Source organism: Limulus polyphemus, unplaced genomic scaffold (genome assembly GCF_000517525.1).
Source record: "Limulus polyphemus unplaced genomic scaffold, Limulus_polyphemus-2.1.2 Scaffold153, whole genome shotgun sequence".
In the NCBI taxonomy this organism is placed as follows: Eukaryota; Metazoa; Arthropoda; class Merostomata; order Xiphosura; family Limulidae; genus Limulus; species Limulus polyphemus.
In genome coordinates, this window is record NW_013665763.1 from 941,436 (window position 1) to 954,980 (window position 13,545).

The 13,545-nt window shown below is 36.0% G+C and overlaps 1 protein-coding gene across 1 annotated transcript in view; it reads right to left on the bottom strand.

The window, feature by feature from the left end:
* Positions 1–13,386, bottom strand: part of LOC106476223 (myosin-3-like) — a 100,698-nt gene extending 87,312 nt beyond the window's left edge. The window contains exon 1 of the mRNA XM_022381213.1: positions 13,277–13,386. The gene's annotated coding sequence lies outside the window, so the exon portion shown is untranslated. The remainder of the gene's footprint in view (positions 1–13,276) is intronic.
* Between the last annotated feature and the right edge of the window lie 159 nt (positions 13,387–13,545).

Below are 13,545 nucleotides of genomic sequence, written 5' to 3' on the forward strand. Positions count from 1 at the left end.
CTTCTTGTTGCCTTTCTTGTTCCAGTTGCCACTGCTGTAGTCTCTCTTCTTGTTTCTTTTCTTTCTCCTCCAACCACTGCTGTAGTCTCTCTTCTTGTTTCTTTTCTCGTTTCTTTTCTTTTTCCTCTAACAACTGCTGTAATCTCTCTTCTTGTTTATTTTGTTGTTCGAGCTGCCACTGTTGCAGGTTTTCTTGCAACTGCTGTTGTCTCTCTTCTTGTTTCTTTTGTTGTTCGAGCTGCCACTGTAGCAGGTTTTCTTGCAACTGCTGTTGTCTCTCTTCTTGTTTCTTTTGCTGTTCTTGTATTGCTGCCATCAAATCTGCTAAGCTGTAGTTTGATTTGCCGCCTCTCGTTTCCATTTTTTTTTCTGTCCCACTCTCTGACACCAATTTGTTACGTCTCTAGTCGTTAATTAATTTTCCGTAATTTCGTTCCGACGAAACTTTGGCGACACAAGTCCTTTCTTAAATAAAACTGGTTTATTCTTTCTGAATATAACTTTGCGATACACTTAATTTCAACAGTCAGCTATAACAAACGCTATAATTCTCAACGAACATCTCACGTGTTCAACAATATTTTCTCTCCGCAGTTCAATTACACACACATTGTTCCGTCAGGTTGTGACCGTCTTATATATATAAGACTAACACATATCTAGTAAATGCTAGAGCATTCATGAAGGAACAGGATATATCTAGAAGGACGTGGCGTGATACTAGTCACGTGACCTCGCTGACGCAACTATGCATTAGAATTGATTATAATGGGAGTGTGAGCTGGAATCATGCATAAACAAACTCGTGTGACATATAAATAACAGAGGAAAAGGTAAGTAAAACATAAACATAATTAATAATTAACAAAAAAGTGGAGGAAGAATTCTTGAGAGAAAGAATAAATAGGAATATCAGGAGGACAATATCTGCATATGTTGACAAAAAAAAAATCACTAAAACTTCAGATGTTTATTTACCTGGCTTTTCTTTTTTTCTATTATAACTTCCATTCATGAATCGACAGGTAATATACAAGCCAAGGTACATTTGAGATGTGAAATTCCCTTGCTTTGGGTTCATCTAACTGAGTTCCCAACCAAGTCTTAGACTGTCGAAGAATGGGCTGTAGAACTACAAAACATAATGCAGAAGGCAAAATATAATGTAGCAGTAGGCTATAGATGATAGAAATGGGCCTACAATTACAGAAAGTGGCCAGTAATGTTTCAAGTAGGTAAAGTTTTGGCAAAAGCTCATTCTTATATATTTTGCTGTAAACCAGTTTAGTGCTAAATTTGCTCCTAAAAAGAGAGGACCTTACAAAATTGTTAGATGTATAACACCATTAGTGCATGAACTAGAAGATCCTAGAAGTGATTCTATGCAGGATAAATATCATCTATACTCTATCAAGTATAAGGAAATATGTTTTTCCTCGTGAGCAGCAGTATGTCATTTTTCGTTGTCGTTTTTACCCTTCTCTTTATTACCACCACTGTGAACCAGGGACACAACTTTGGTAAATCAAACACAATTCCTGTAAAGTTATAGCAATAACACCATATCTTGTGTCGTTTTGGGTGAAAAGGTACAATATATAGGAAATAAGGATTTATCTACGAACTGAGGAAAGTAGGAGAGTGAGGCGATATTCCTTCATTTTTTGTTAATTATCCTTCCCTTTGTTTATTAGTTGAGCTGTTGCTTGAGATTGTTAGGCATGATGCCATCTCATTCCCTATTATAATTAATTGTAACATTATTCTCATAGTGAAACAAAATGAATTACACAAGGTGGTGCTGAAGTCTATGTCAAGAAAACTAGAGTCATCTGTAAATCAGTCTGTCACTCAAGGTAAATAAATTGATCAGATGTTTTGCTAATAGCCAATAATCATCCCACTTTTAAGGTTAACCTCATTGTCTGATAGAAAATAAAAGAAAACTGAAGACTAATAAGCACAGTCTTGAGAATGCAGAGTTTTAGGTTATACATTAGCTAAAACTTGATTAAAGCTCATATGTGTATTGAATTATAATTAGACAGTTTGGGATGTTATATTATTAAGTATATTTTGTAATATTGTTATATTGTTGAGTTAGAAGTTTATTTATGGTACCTGTAAAAGTTTACCCTAGCATTTTATTTAACTTGTGAAAATTCAAATAAATACTTAAAAAAAAAGAATCCTGTTATTAACATTATAGCCATTCTTATTGTGGAATAAAAAGTCTGTTACAATTTTTATACTATTCTTACTGGTAGCCCATAAAGTTGGACAATTTAATTGATTAGCTATGAGCAACAATTATGTCAATTAGTGTCACATAAACTAATCAATTAATTGAAATTATGATTAAATCATTTACTCAAAATTAGTATTCTTAATTATTCCAACAATTGATTAATCAAAATTACAATTGAATTGACTGTGATTAAAATGATAAACCAATTAAAATTAGTATTTCAGTTTATTACTGTTTTGGATAATTCCAACAATCAATTAATTGAAAGTATGATTAAATTAATTGTCATGAAAATAATCAACTAATCAAAATTAGTATTTTCAATTATTCCAACTATCCAAGTGATCAAAGTTATAATTTTCCTATACTGAAAATGTATTTCCTATAAGTACTTCCCTCCACTCACAAGATTAGCTATTCTCATTCATTGCTGCCCCTATATGCAAACTTTTTCTTTACACATGCCACAAGCCTTCTGTTCTCACACAAATCATCATGCTCACCTCTCCACCAATAGGAGAATATTACACTCACATGATGCGTGTGACTCCTTCTATGCACCTCTACCAAACTATCACTTCGAAGTTTAGCAGAAAATGGAACCACTGGAAGTGTGTGGGGAGGAAGGGTGGGAAATGTGAGCTGGGGGAAGTACCTATCAGAAATACATTTTCAGTATAGGAAAATTATAACTTCTGATACAGTACTTTCCTCCACTAACAAGATTAGCCAGAATCCCACGATGATTACGAGGAAGGGCTGGTGCGGGGGAAGAACATACTATACCCAAAAACCTCTGTAGATGAGAGAGTCAGATCAAAAGAGGAGAACCACACCACTTCTGAGTCAGGTATACTCTTTGCCCATGTGTAAAATGTGTAAGATAACAGGGTGGAAAATGAGAGGAGCACATCTGAGTGGGAGAGAATGTAGTAGGAAAGTGATCCTAACCAAAGAAAGATATCGTAACTCAATCCCACAATGAGAAAAGTGGGTAAACAAGAATGCACCCCTGGGTGTAGAGTGACTAGGGCACGGCAGACCATACTCGTGAAGTCAACTACATCCCAAACCTCCTCACAGGATACCGACATCTGTGCAAGGGTAGAAGGAGGATCAAAACATTTTCACCTAAAACCCAAGAACTGGGGAAGTGAGAACCACTCCAATTCCCAGGTATGACACAAGGATTAGCTCTGAGCTATTGATCTGGGAACTTGACATCCAGTATCAAAAGAATGTCTATCGCATGCAATCAACTCTCTGAACCGTGAAACAGGCCAGGACCCTCCAAATGGCAATAACATTCCAGTAAGAAGAGAGAATGAGGGATAGCCAAGGATAGAACTGGAACAATTCCATGTACCACCACTGTGACCCATAACACACATGGAGGAAATCAACCTTAAACCTATATGAAGACTTATGTTGATTGGTTCACTCTAAATCAAAAACCTGTCCTTGGTGTACCGACTTCCATGTGAGGGTATGATGAGGGCTCCCAATTGAAGGGGTAAACTGCATTCTGATGTCTGAAGCCATTGTATTGATTATCGCAAATTGGAAGATATTACATCATCTACACCTGCAGAACACCACCTCCTTACTCGGCACTGAATGGTTATAGCCATCCTTGTGTGGAACCCATTCAGGAGAGTACCTCAGTGGCTTGGAACTGATAAGAGATAACGACTCCAAAACTACACTAGAAGAAAAGGGGGTGAGAATGCATTGGAAACGTCATCACCTGAGACAGTGCAATGGGTAATAACAAAACCCTATTTTGAGAAGCAGACCATACTGATTTATTCAATAGAGGCATGGCAGGGATGGGCAGCTCTCTCCTTCTGCTTTACCATGAAGTCCATAGGTGGTACAGTCTGGAAAGGGCAAATTTATGAAGCAAAAATTGCAAGGTTATCCACCTACAGGCAATCTTCTGAAACACCTCATTTCAACAGTGAGCACTGCAAAGCCATAGAGGATAAAGCACGAGTCAACATGGCTCTACAGTGCAGATTTAGAGTTAAAGAATACCTGGTCAGTCACCACTCACCACAGAGCAGGATCTATGCAAGGACTGTATGAAGGATGGGCCACTGAAATAAAATAAAGCATTAAGAGAGACATACCCAGTCTTAGAGTCACATCAAAGTTTGAAGAACAGCCACAGGTGGAAGGTGAAAATCCGAGAAAACCAAAACCACGATACAATGTAAGTAATGGGAGATGAAAGTGTTAGAGGTGGTCCACATGCCCAATTGCAGGATTTCCTCCAAAGGCCGACAAAGACGAGAAGTGAAGTGTCAGATTTGATGAAAAGTTACTCTGAACAAATGCTGGTGGGAAGGGTACAAGAAGGAATAAGCTAACTGTATTAAATGATGAACCCAATTGGCAAGGGTAGAAATGGATAGATCTCTAGATGAAGAAGACTGCCACAGGATAAAGAGTCGGGAATGGGAACCATGGAAGGAAGCTGTGCGGGCAACATAGCAATAAAGGGCACGCACCGGACATAAAAGTATATCCAGATCAGGACAAGGGTAGAGATGAGAAATAGAAGAAATGGAAAGAGGGGAAAAGGCGGAGTTATCCTCTCGAGCTGCCAAGGTAGTTGGAAGGAACGATCCAGACAAAAGAGAAAATAGTTATGGGGATAAAGTGTGTATGTAACATCGATGGTGAACAAGTCAGACCGTTGTTGACCACAGGCCAAAAGGTGAAGGAAATAGGCTTTAAGGGAAAGGTGAAACATAGAACAAAAGGAAAGAGGTTCAAACAGAGGTAAAGTAAGGGAATGGAGGACCACATCAATATCCCAGTCCGGAAGAGTAGGTCACTGGGGAGGATGACAAAACCAGAAGGAACAGATTAACGTGGTAAGGACAGATGAAGCAAAGACTCTACAGTAATAGGAAAGAGCAGCTGGAAATCCCCAAGTATGGGACCACTTTCCACTTCTGTTGATATACTTCCATAGAAGAAGAACACCAGATCTCCTAACCAAAGATCGGATAAAAGCCAAGCATGAAGATGGAGGGCATGAACAGCAGGATGTAGAGCTGATGACTGGGGTTCACAAAGAGGTCACGGAATAAGGGACGTGGTACAGGAGGGAATAATTGGAGTTGGTGCAAATGTGGAAACCCTGGTTGAGCTGGCCCATAAGGAGCTATTAGAAGGACCCAGTACAGAGTGGCATGGATTATGGAAACCACCGTATGAAGCAATCAGATAGGAGGATAGACATATATGAATTTGTGTGACCAATCTTGGCTGAAAGCATCGATAGCCAAAGCCTGAGTATGAGGTACTAGGGACCAAAAGAGAGGTAACTTATGATTCAGGGCAGTGGCAAATGCATCAATGTGAGGAAAACCCCACTGATTACAAAGTCACCAGAAAACAAGAGGATGGAGAGACCATTACATCAGATAAATCTTGTCGGGGAAGAAAAGACAATCCACCACTAGTTTGAAAGCACCTAGGACATAACATGCAATTAAATGAATGTGGTGCATGTAGGCCCAATAGAGGAGATCCAATGTACGAAAAAAGAGGGATCTCAACCAGGTGCCACCTTGGTAACTGATATTTACCACCACCATCGAATTGTCAGAATGAATTATCAACAGACAATGTCTGGTTAGAGGGAGGAAGTGATCCAAAGATTGGCGGATGGCTAGAAGCTCTAGGATATTGATATCAAATGACTGCTCGTATACAGACAAATGACCTGAAACCTTCTCTGAAGGGATGTGTCCATAAACAAATGTAAACCCAGATGATGAGGAAGAATCGAGACTCCCACTGAGGTATGAGTCTTGTCCAACCACCAAGTCAGATCATCTACTATGAAAGAAAAAGTGTAACAGGAGCATTCAAGAGATCCTGAGCAAGGTTCCATTGATCATGCAGAGTCCACTGTATGAAACACATGTGTGCACAAACTAGGAGGACCAGCAGTTTGATAGAAGACCACATCCCCAAAAGTGAAAGAACCTCACATGCAGAAAGTGAGGGAGCAGACAGGGTGTGACAAACTGACAATTTCATAGAACTGAGTTGGAGAGGAGAAGATTGGGCCCAACTGAGGTGAGTATTGAAATGTTCAAGGTATTGGGTAGGATGTAGGTAGAACCAGTCCACCCAAGCAGCCACTTGAAGGAGCTCACAAGTATGACTGGCCAACTACCACTTGGAATGGACCAGAAGAATCCAGTCATCTATGTAATAATGGAAATGCAGCCCCAGGGCATAAAGCTGATAAGCAAAAGTCCTGACTAGCCGACAGAAAACATATGGAGCAGAAGTGAGCATGAAGAGTAGGGCACAAAACTAGTACACCACCCAGTGATGAACAAACTGAAGATATGGATGAGACCATGCTGAAACAGGAACATACAGGTAAGCATTGGTGACGTCCATCTTGGTCATCCATAAACCTGGAGAAAATTCCCACTGGAGGGTGAGATAGGACTCCATGGTGAAACAGGTAAGATGAACGAAGTAACTCAGGCATGACAGATTGACGACAGGCCTTCAGTCCCCAGTTTTCTTGGGAACAACAAACAGACGGGAGTAATACCCCAGTGAATGACGGGTAACAGGTTTGATAGCCTGGTGAGTAAGGAAGTCCTGCACCACCTCTGATAGATACTGACAAACAATGGGATCCCAAGGTGAAGAGAAGGAAATGGGTACAGGGGACAAGGGAGGTGTGGCAAGAAATGAGATGTCGAAGCCTTCCAACAAAATTTGATAAACCCAAACATCAGACCAGAACCCACCAGGAAGTCACCAGAACTGTTGGTGATGTATCATGTGGCATCAAGAAAAAGGATGAGCTATGGCACCTTAACAAGGAAGGATGGGTAAGGTTGAGAAGGACAGAAAACTGGAATCGGTGCCACACTTGGCTTTGACTGAGACAAACAGGCTACCAGATGGAAAAGGTTAGACTATTGTTGGAATGATGCAACTCGAGATTCCAAAGATTCCAGGCCCGTATCAGATATGGTACATGGTAAAAACAGAGCCAAATGTAAATCCTGGAGATAAGGTGCAGGTAAACAGGCCCATGATAAGACAGCATCTTGACCCAGAAAGTCCCCAAGAACAGAGAAAACATGTATGTAAAGCCAGAGTCTAAGATGACAAACAAACCAACGTGGAGGTAAGGAGGAAGAGGCTGTCCCCAAAAACCCCTCAGGATTTCTGTGAAGAGCCTCAGATAGAAGATGTATTGTGGAAAGATAGTAAAAAAAGAGTCATGAGGGTAAGATGTAGGTGAGAAAAATTGGGCATGAGTTAAACTAACAGGGAATTTGGAGCTCACCCCCAAATGGGTAAAACAGAATCCAACAGTTGCTGGCTGAGATAAGGACAGTCTGCACGGTGATAAGCAAGGACAAACTGATCTGAAGCCCGTGGGGGATGAGGCATGCTAATGCCATCGTGTAACTGAGAGGCAAATTGTTCAGTATAGATTCAAGTGTCAGGGGATGAGGGGGAATAAATAGAATTGGGAAATTTTCATGTAGCAAGGAAGGATGTGGGTCATAAGAAATAGGAGCAAGGGACAAAACATTACATACCTGAGGAATAAAGTCCGAAAAAATCATGGAAGGCCAAACTGAATCCCCAGGAAAGGTATGGGAAGGCAAGGCAAATTCAGGAGATAGAAACAGGCAATCAGAGTCATCATCAACCTGCACCGGTTCAGGAGGAAGTGGGGCAATGTCTGGAGATAGAGGTTGACCCATGTAATATTCAATCTCCCTGCAAATAAATATAGACAAATCTCCCATTGGGTCACACACATCTGAAGCCTGTAATAAAGTGGCTGACAAAATTGAGACAACTGAAGTGGTGACACTGACTTCGGAATTCATGCTTACATAATCGAAAACAGAGAATGTATTAAATAAAGGCAACTACAATTAGATAGAATTAATGTAAAGTTCAAGAAAACTGGGTATGTTAAAAAATGATAACCACTTCAAGAAATAACTATAGCTTAAACTGAAAGCAAGACAAAAAGAAAAATGTCCGAGTACAAGTGCTGCTAAATGATAAGTGATAGTTCAGTAGAGGTGCATAGAGGAAGTCACATGCGTCACGTGAATGTACTATGCTTCTATTGGTGGAGAGGTGACACATGATGATTTGCATGAAAGACACATTGGAATCACTTGACTCCAATAGGGGGGAGCAGAAGGCTTGTGGCATGCATAAAGAAAAAGCATACAGGGACAGCAATGAACAAGAATAGGTAATCTTGTGAGTGGAGGGAAGTACTGTATTGAAAGTATTAACATTTATATTTGTTTATTCCCAAGCACAAAGTTACATAATAGAAAGGAGGGTGCCTCCTGATATGAGAGTTTCAGGTTCAATTCATACTGCCACTAAACTTGTTACCCTGTATTTGTTATTGCAAAGCTACAAAGGCTAGCTGTCACTGTCACTATAGCAATAAGCTGGAAATGCCAACTGCCAATTCTCTGGTTACTCAAGTATTGAATAAAGTGTAAATTTACTGTTTATTCTCACATTGTGTTGTGTTTCTAGTTTATAATTGTGTAACTGTATTCTTTAACATTGTATAAGCAGGCACAGATCTGTTATGACAGCAGAAGTCACGTGATGCTGCTGGCGCATTAGTGCTGGTGTTGCATGTGATGAGTTTCTTGAATGATCGGAGAAGTCCGAGATGCCCTCTTCGTTAGTATATAAACCTGGCAGAAAAAAGCCGGTGGGGAGGGGATATATGAATGAAGAGAGAACAGTAGTTACCTTGAGTTCAGTGTAATTTATGATTCTGTTTGTTTCGAGCTAGTGGGCCATAAAGTGTGTGCTTTGCACTTGTCGAGAGCGAAGTTATCGAGATTGTGAATTGCTGTGATTTATAGCTTGTTTTATAAAAGTTGTTAAGTTTAAAGTGACGAGAAATATACTGATTGTGGAACCTTCTGTGTACTAAAAGTTTGTAGTATTGAGGAAGAATAAACTGGTTTAATTAAGAAAGGACTTGTATTGTTGAAGATCCTCGGGAAGAATTTCTACTGGAAACAAACAAACAAGCAGATACGTAACAGATCTAAGAGAAAGGTCCAGGGAGCCTGGATCCACATCCATTTTTTTTACAGAAATTAAGAACTATTTTTTAATATCATATAAGTAGATGCAGATCTATGGGAAGGGTTCAAACCTCTTCCATTTTTTTGAGAAGTTAATAAAAAATAACACAGCCAAATATCCTTACAATACCATATACTATCAAAAAAAAAAAATTAGATGTCAGTGTTTTATTTTATTGGGCTGATAACTACCACAAAAGCTTTTTTGAAAATTTCTCAAATCAACACTGCTAGAATCTACAGCAATCCATTTAAGGTACCAGACAATAATTTATTATTTCTAAGCAAATGAACATGTATGTCAATTAAATGCCATCACAGTAAATTTTTGTACCTTGGCTCTTTTAAGACACTATAACAATGTTTCTGGATTTTGGAGATTTGTTTAATCCATTTTAGTACTGTATAAGACACATGAAACTCTTATAACATAGACTTGTAACATAATCGATTTTTCAATGTTTAGAAGTTAGACTTCTTGTGAGATTTTTTTGTTTATACTGTTGATTCTAAAATAAGTGAGAATGCAAGTAGTATGACTATAGAAGTGATGATATTTAAAAATAGACACATTATATACTAATATTACACTTTGTTTAATTGATTCATTACTACTATTTAATGAAAAAAACTTAATTTTTTGTTTTTAACTGTTTTTATTTTCATAACAATCACATTATTAGAAGTAAAGATATAAGCTTTGAAATCACTGGATTACTATCTCAGCTAATCATTTACAGAATATTTTAACACTATTTTAACTATGTTTGGCTTTTTTGAGTTACTTTAGAACTATACGGTCAACATTGTTCAATCCAAAACACGATACTGTTATATTGGAAGTTTCTTCTTTAATGTAAAAAATTATAAAAGGTTTGTTAGAGTGTTATACAGATAACTTTTAAAAAGTTGACTGGAATCATATTATCATTGTAAAAATCAATCATCATTAAAAAATGAAACAATATTGCAACTAGTGTGGAGATGTTAAACGTTGTTACTTGTTAACACAATAATACTATATTATAATGACAACTACTTTGTTTTATGTAAATGAGGTACCAGCTTTAATGTTCAAACAAGTTATTTTAAGCTATAATATTAAAAACAAAACAAGAATGCTCAAAACTGAATAAATTTTAATCATTAAAAAATACTATACAGTACAATATTTTTTAAGTAACATACACATACATGCATAAATTACTGTAATACATTTTATATAAAAAAACTTGAGGAGTTCATAAACAAAATTTATTTTTACAAATTTTTTTAAAACCCACATGAAAATATTAAGAAAAACAATTAATAGAGTCTGTATTAAGTGTAACTAGTAACTGTTTTTTAAATAGTAAGTTGGCCTAAAACATAAATACTTATAATTTTTTCATAAACATGCATAACTGTAATGTGGTTATTTTTACTGCATTGAGAAATTATAAAACGTTTGTCTCTAAAAGCCAGAGTCTGATAATAGTAGATAATGCATCAAAATAGTCCATGTAATCATGTAGGTACTCAAATGTAGCTTGTAAGACAACAGGTGTGATTTTTCACACTGTTTAAATAAAATGTTATCAAGTAAATCTATGAACGTTTATACTGTGAATTCTTTTAAAAAATGTGTGCAAAAATCATCACTAAGTTATCGTACCCTTGATGTATTACAACCAAAATACTCCTTTTTTGCAAGAAAACTTCAAGAGATTGTCATTTTTGTTTAAACAGTTTAACAATAAGCCTAAAAAACAGCAATTTTTAATGACATATAAGTTGAGCTACTTTCAACTACATGATATTCATTTATGTCTTTCACACAGCTGTGAAGTTTACATCCCAATATGTTTAAGGAAACTGCTATTCACTTAGGCAAACAGAAGCTTTAGTGGCTCTTTAACTAATGATAAATACAATTTTTGTTTAATTACTGAAAAGCCACAAAATCTATACAGGACTTTCTTAAAACAAGCATTTTGAAGAACTCTTTTAACAATGTTTTCATTTTCAAACATTCTATGTCTTTACTTTTTCATTTTATTTGATCTAAATTATCTGTTTTACAGTTTACAAAAAAGTGTTTACTGTTATATGTTCAGTCACTTTGGGAATCCTTGATTTTCTTTTTGTCTTTTAGCAAAACAATGTCTCAAATTAGTTTCAAAAGAATAGTACAAATATATAAAAATATTAAAGAATTCAAAATTAACTTACTTGCAGTGATTTGTAAACAATTTGTAATTTGCCATCCATATACACTTAATATTAATACTCCAGATTTCTTATAAATAATTTTAATTTGACACACTAAAGTATATACAAGTTACAGACCAACAGGTAATTTTTTCTGTACTACCTCCAAAATAACATTAATATCTTACTATATGAACATACTAGTAGAAAATTTGATTGTCTCAAATGGTTACCCCAACCTCTAGTGGACATATACGGTTCACTTTTCTAAATCAATTTAATGCTGCACAATGCTTTTAAAATACAAAAGATATGCTAATTTACACAGTTAATATTTAAAATTGAAGTGATTTTTGTTGTTTGTTTCTTCAGTGCATTATCATTTTGATGATATCCTACAAACTAATTTTATTAAAACAGTACATTTTAAAACTGCACTCCTGAGAAATTTACCACTTGTAAAAAAGAAACAGTATTCTAAGGTAAGATAATCAAACTCGTTCTTTTCATATACACTTATTTATTAATGCCCCCTGCAACAGAATTCTAAGAAGAGCAGAATGTGGCATTCCAAATAAATATTTATTTCTAACTCCTAAATCAAACTTACACAAACACAAACTTTTACTTTATAAAAAGCATACTCAAAACATGATCCTAGAGGAATAAAAAATTTGAATGTAAAACTAAACATTTCAAAGAGAAGACTGATCCTTTAACACTTAAGTGTAAGTTAAGGCTTAATGTTACCACTGCTGTGTATTTCACATAACAGATTTTCAACTCCAAGTCAGTAACTCCGCACACTAATATTGCATGTGCATACCTAAATATTTTAGGCTACAATAATTTACTTTGTTTCTTTATACAATTAATTTTTGCATACCTAAGGCCTTACTTTTCAACTTTAAGTAAGATTTATTATAAACATTACATCCAGTATTTTGAACATTTTTATTTGATATGCATCAAAATAGTCCATGTAGTCGTGTAGGTACTCAAATGTAGCTTGTAAGACAACAGGTGTGATTTTTCACACTGTACCAGAACACTATGAATTATTTTTCATAGGAGTAAGTTTCAAGAATAAATAAAATTTTATCAAGTAAATCTATCCTCTATGCATCATATTTTTATTTCTACTTAATATGTAAGAAAGATAGTAAATAAATTTTCATTAAATTTATAAGTAATGCAATGTTCAATACATTTTGCCAGACTAAGACAAAAAGTAAACTGATTTTACTGTAACTGTGAAGACTTGGGTCTAACATTAAGTTATTGTACTCACACTCACAACCAAATTATTCCACTGACTGGCTGATTGAGTCCAGTTTTTTTTTATTGTATTTTAGGCCTGGCAACAGTCTCATTTTTGAATATTTATTGTATACTATTCAATGTTGGCTTTATTTCTTTAATACATCTGTGTTATTAAAAACTTACACAAGTGTCGTTCTCTCTTAATCAGTTAATGTGAACAAATACTTTTGTCATTATATTAAGCATGAATATGGAATTTAAATTTTAATGTTAAATATTTAACAAGCCTAATACTAATAGTACTACTAATGTCTTAAGGCTACTACTAAATATATTTTTGTTAGCCTAAACAGCAAAATCTCAATTTTTAGTTGACATTAATAATAGCATAATTAAAATACTAGAGCCACACAAAAACAATAATACTTACCACGTTACCCTCAGCGTTTTAAACATATTATTGTTGCGTCACAACAGCCGTTACTTAGCGACCACTGTAACGGTAAATAGCTACACCTGAATAACTAGTATTCCAACAGATGGCGAAAGTTCAGTTATGAAAACAAACAAAAAACAGAAATACCGCTTGATGAAGAATTCTTCAGCGAGCTGGAAAATTTTGGTTTCAAATAAATCCCAATCATACGTGAGATATTAGTCCAAAAATCGCTTTCTTACGTGACAGTACTGTTACGTCTC